We start from the raw sequence: 5,838 nt of genomic DNA, 5'->3' as shown, positions 1-5,838 counted from the left end.
GAACTGGGAGAAAATAAATGTCTGTCATTTAAACCACCCATTCTCTGGTATTTTGCAATGATAACCTGAGCAAACTAACACAGTGAGGATTCTGTGATGCTCCCAATTATTTTCTCCTGCTTCCCTCCGTGACTTGAGTCTTGAACATGTGTCCAGGATGGTTATTTTCAGGAGAGGGCCATCGTGGAAGGGTCTGTTTCTGGTCCCATTCCAGCACAATTTGATCCTAGGACTGGGTTTTTCCTCTTTGCCATATTCAAAGGACTCTTGGAGTCTCATGCCATTAGAGGAATTTTTGATCTAATAGTCTATGATACCTTTCTTAGTATAGTCATGTATTGCTTAACAGTAGGAATACATTCTGAGAAATGTGTAGTTAGGCAATTTCATTGTTGTGCAAACACCATAGAGTATACTTACACAATCCTAGATGGTACAGCTTACTACACACCTAGGCTATATGCTATAAGGCAGGTTATTATACTAAATACTATAGGCAATCAACGCAATTGTAAGTGTATATCTAAATGTATCTAAGCATAGAAAAGGTACAGTCAAATATGGTATTATAACCTTATAGTACCACTATAATATATGTGGTCTGTCATTGGCTGAAATGTTGTTACATGGTATATGACTTCTTGCTTACTTACAACTTCCAAACAAGTAGAGATCTTTGAGATGGGGGTGAGGAACATGAGAAAAAGTAGGAAGGTAGATCAATAGCAATAATAAAATAAATGTTTTTTTTTTTTTTGTCCTGTGATCTTATGGATGGGTATATCCCACCCCCACTCCAACACACACACACAAATTGACATTAACTAGAGATTTGTTTCTCAGGTGTATCTGGCAATGGTCATGTTTCCAGATCTAGCACAGAATAAACAGCTATTAAGAGTAACAGAAGGCCTGGTGAGGTGGCTCAAGCCTGTAATCCCAGCACTTTGGGAGGCTGAGCTGGGAGGATTATTTGAGCCCAGGAGTTTGAGACCAGCCTGAACTCTATTTAAGAAAAAAAAAAAAAAAGAGTAGTAGAGTCTTAAGGAACAGCTATAAATGTTTGATGCTTTAGCATTATCCAATGAATCATCCTGGTTTATAGCACCCTAATTTTCTTTTGTACTCTGTGTCATGGTCCTGGGAGGAAGCCCAAGGGCCTAGGTGAGGCCTCTTCCTCCCTGGAAAAGCCTGGGGGAGACAGGCGACTTGTGCTTGGCCATTGGATGATGCCACCTGGATGTGGCCTCTTGAGAGAGTGGTGTCCCATTGTTGCAATGCTAACAGTAGAGGTTCATGCCAGGAGTGTGGTTCCAGGCAGCCCCAATGAGTCTTGCTGTGACAGACCTTTGCTGTGAGCAGGATCTTCTTTAGACCTGAACAGGAGGGCTCCCCTGGGCTATAGAGGGCCCCACTGTGATCTCTTCTGGCTTCACCTCTGCTCACCTAGAGTCCATATTCTCTAGACTATCCTTCTAGACTGTACTCTGGGTACCCAGAATCCTGGGATTCCCTGCCCAAAGGGCCCAAAGCCTGTGAGAGCAGATCAGGCCACCACTGTTTGCAATCACAGGTCCTCAGAGTGGCAAGAGCATCTGTTTGGAGTGTGAGTAATGTGTAGAAAGAGCTTAGACAAGAGGGCTGAGGATTCTCACCAGTGTGCGTGAGGGCCCTTGTGGTGTGAAATGGGGCTGGGGCTAGGATAAAAAAGTGGGTAGGTTGTGAGCTTAACCATGGGCTCTATTTGTACTCTTGTTCTGGGCCTCATGAATGTTAGGAGACTGGCTTTGGTCTTCATACCTTAGCCTGTGTTCCAAGAGTGACCTTTAGCCTGCTGAGGACTGTGAGCTCCTAAGAACCTTCTAATAAATGTTGTTGCTTAATATAGTCAGAGTTGCTTTCTGCTGTTCATCACCAAGAACACAGACTGAAACAGAAATGTTAAAGGGAATTCATTCCACCTTCCATCCCATAAAGACTGTTAATAAAGCACCCTGGTGAGCATTCTGTTTTCTGGGAGTTAAACACCCACATTAGAGGCCACAATCCCACCCTGTGACACACAACCAGACTCTGCTTCCTCCTCAGGCAGGATCAAGAAAGAATGAACAGATGGAATTGATAAATATCTAAGTACAGTTATAGCAAGTTGTCATCCAGGTTTCATTTGTTCTGGAAAAATGACATAATCTCAAACATTTAAGATATTAATTGTTGTTAAAGAAAATTCACCTTTTTTTTAGTGAATGCTTTTAGTGTTTTTTGTTTTTTTTTTTAGATACGTCCACTTGAAAGTCTTTGAAATCCATCAATCTCTTTTTAATAAAAGATCTTGATTTCAGATAAAATTAATATTTCTATAATTAGTATAAAACAAACACACATTCTTATCTTGAGTTTATTATCTCAGGTGATTTCTACTAGAAATGACTTCCATGAGTATTAGAGTTCTGAGGGCCACTCAAATATTTGCCTACATGCTTATGGGAAGCTTGTGTAGCTTTTACTTGGTAGAAATTCCAGTTTTTCTGAGTTCTTAAATTCCTTCAGGTTTTACATTTTGTATTCTTTGTAAAAGACTGGATCATTATAGTAAGCAGTTAAGAGAGTCTTTCAATGCAGAATTTTCTTTCCAGTATTTTACCACCCTAAGGATTCCAGAGTTCTTGCAACGCTTGGTAAAATCTTGAACTTGTTCAGAACACCTCTCTCTGGCCATTTTTCTCATTATGTTAGGCATAAAACATCTTTTTCAACATGTCTTAGTTGCTGCTGGGGTTGAGCACCATCTTGGTGGGCAGAGAGGGTGACTGTGTTGCCACCTGGTTCAGATAAACCCATCAATCTTTCTGAAAGGCCTCTATTATTTTAGAAGTGTTTTATGTATAGTGCTTACTTATTGACAAGTCTTAACTCCCAAACTGGAATATGTCACCTCTTTCAGGCCAGGAACTCTCATTAGAGTCATCTCTGTAGCACAGTGTTGTATACACAGGAGGACCTCAGCAAACAGTTGCTGAAATCATATTTTATTTAACATTTATAGTAATCACTACTATATGCTTCTTTGGCATTTTACATATGCTAATTTAATACCAGTCTCTGTGGGCTTGAGGAGAGATTAAATTTAAAATAAATTTAAATGTATGTATATACACACCACTATCCTATAATAAAAGTTTAAGGCACATTTAAGAAATTGTAAGTAATGAGGCATAAAGATTTGGGTAGAAGAGAAAGTAGAGATATTGGAGATTATGGTAAGTAGTGACATAGTATAGGAAAAAGTTCCAGGCAGGAAGCCAAAGAAAAGCGTAGGTGATAAGAAAGAATGAGACAAAAATTGGAATCGTAGGAGATAATAAGTATAAATAATGAGACATCATATGTTGAGTTTCAGTCTTCAAAATATTTTATTTGGAAACTCTCCTCTCTGGAGAGAAAAGTGGGCCAATCCTTTTATTGAAGGAGTACCTGATAGTCGGAGGCCATGTGGCTCCTAAGAGAAAGAACAAGAATTGAAGCCAGATTTTTCACTGCTCCTCTTGGAGTGACAATTAGCAAAGTAAATAAAAGACAGAACAGAGTAACTGCATCTTTATACGAAAAGAGTAAACATGCTAACAATGGCTGCCCTTATTCACAGTTAACTTGTTTAATCTTCATAACTTAATGAGCTGTTACTCTCTTTTGCAGATGAGAAAACTGAGCACAAGGCAGTTCAATAACTTTCCCAAGATTCAGTAACTTTCCCAATATCTTTCCCTAAATGGTAGCAGTGGGACCTGATTTTGAATCCTGTTTGTCTCCACAACCACTGCTTGTCTCTTCAATCTGAACAAGCTTTCTCATCCTGGAGAAGAAAGTCTGTTGAAGCACTACATATAGACTTATATTTGTATTCAATAATTTCAGTGATTGCTGGTGTAACAACCAGTCTGATTCCTGTGCCTGTGCCTGTTGCTCGGCCAGAAGTAGTAATGATAATTTCACTTATTTGTTAATCACATACTCTGTGTGGCTTAATTTTCTTTTCTTTCTTTCTTTTTTTTTTTTTTTTGGAGAAGGAATCTCGCTCTGTCGCCCAGACTGGAGCGCAGTGGTACGATCTTGGCTCACTGCAAGCTCCAACTCTCAGGTTCACGCCATTCTCCTGCCTCAGCCTCCTGAGTAGCTGGGACTACAGGCGCCCACCACCTCGCCCGGCTAATTTTTTGTATTTTTAGTAGAGACGGGCTTTCACCATGTTAGCCAGGATAGTCTCGATCTCCAGACCTCGTAATCCGCCCGCCTCGGCCTCCCATTGTGCTGGGATTACAGGCGTGAGCCACCGCGCCCGGCGTTAATTTTATTTTCAAGCATCCATTAGATGTTGGCCTTCGATAGCTGTGGAAACAAAGGCATAGAGGGTAAATAACTTGTTTACACAGTTAGATAATGGCAGAGCCAAGAGTTCAGTTTGTGACTCCAAATTTTGTGACTCCAAAGACTCTTCAGAGCTCCATTAAATGACTGTAGTGTCCTCTTCACCTCTGTCCCAGGTGTGGCTCTCTCTTCTCTCCCAGAACTCTGTCCTCTAAGGGCCCATAGTTTTCATTACCATTATTGAGGTGGTTGATGTCAGTTGCCTGCTCAACCACCACATCCACCTTCTTGCATGCTCACAGAGACATGATTTTGTTCATCTCTTAAGAGGTCAGTGATAGGTTTAGACATCAGCATGTATATGAAATTCTGGTTAATGAGATATAAGGGAAAGTCTGCTGGTGCATGGTGGTTTCCAGAAAAAATTTCCTCTGTCTTAAAAAGAAAAGAGTGGTTTCTTCCTTCCTCCACAGTAGGAGGTTGTTAGAAGATATCATATCTGGAGTAGTGGCAGTCATCTTGCACCCATGAGGGGACAGCCCAAATTGGAAACAGCCAACATGCTGAGAAACTCTGAGTGAAGACAGGAAAGAACTTAAGTCCTTGATGAAATCTTTGAACCAATGAATTTCCCATTCTGGAACATCTTGAACTCAGGACTTCTTGTCATGTGAATAATAACATATCCTTGCTGTTTAAGTCACTTCTGCCTGGGTTTTCTGTCACGTACATTTGCAACCATCCTAACTGATATAATTAATATGTTCAGCATCACCATCATCATCATTAACATGTATTGGGTGCTTACAATAGCTACTGTGTTGAGCTTGTTATGTGCATCTTCCTATTTAATCCTCACTACAGCCCTATGAGCTACGTGCTTTTATAATTTCTACTTTACAGATGAGGAAACTGCAGTTTAAAGAGGTTAATGTGACCAAGGACTCACAGCAGGGAAGTGGCAGAACAATGATCTGAAGAACAAGGCATTCTACTTCCTTCATCTTTATTAATACTGCAATAAACCACAAGTTTTATTATCCTTGTTTTGTTGATAAGGAACCTGCGGTTCCTCATCTACAAAAAAGAGATTAAGTTCTGCCCCAAACTAGTAAGTGAAAGATTCAAACTGAGATTTTTCTGATTCCAAGCCTGTGTTTTTCACTGTATATTCAGGCTTCTCACTTGACCACCTTCCCAGACTCTGAAAGGATTTCTCATTTTCAGACTTTTCTTTAACTCTTTCTTCTCCATTCCTTACCTGTTCTATCCCACAGTCTGCCAGCCCCTTGTTTTCTCCTGAATGACAATAGATATTTATCTCTACTTACTAGTGATCTAATTAAACTATTACATCTTCTAGGAACTGGGTTCCTTAACTTTGTCAATATGCACCTGTTGCCTGGCAGCATGGACACCTTGATGAGAAGATGGAGACCTCAGGCTTGTGGTGTACTAGACACTTGATGGGGT

At 40.3% G+C, this 5,838-nt stretch overlaps 1 pseudogene across 1 annotated transcript; it reads right to left on the bottom strand.

Annotated features, from left to right (window-relative positions):
- Positions 1-2,473: 2,473 nt before the first annotated feature.
- Positions 2,474-5,440, bottom strand: LOC114678704 (COX assembly mitochondrial protein homolog pseudogene; annotated as a pseudogene). The gene has a single exon (XR_013418491.1). The product of XR_013418491.1 is annotated as a COX assembly mitochondrial protein homolog pseudogene (transcript).
- Between the last annotated feature and the right edge of the window lie 398 nt (positions 5,441-5,838).

The sequence above is a fragment of the Macaca mulatta genome, chromosome 6 (assembly GCF_049350105.2).
Source record: "Macaca mulatta isolate MMU2019108-1 chromosome 6, T2T-MMU8v2.0, whole genome shotgun sequence".
In the NCBI taxonomy this organism is placed as follows: domain Eukaryota; kingdom Metazoa; phylum Chordata; class Mammalia; order Primates; family Cercopithecidae; genus Macaca; species Macaca mulatta.
The sequence above is the reverse complement of the archived record's forward strand: the minus strand, read 5'-3'. Positions and strand labels throughout refer to the sequence as shown.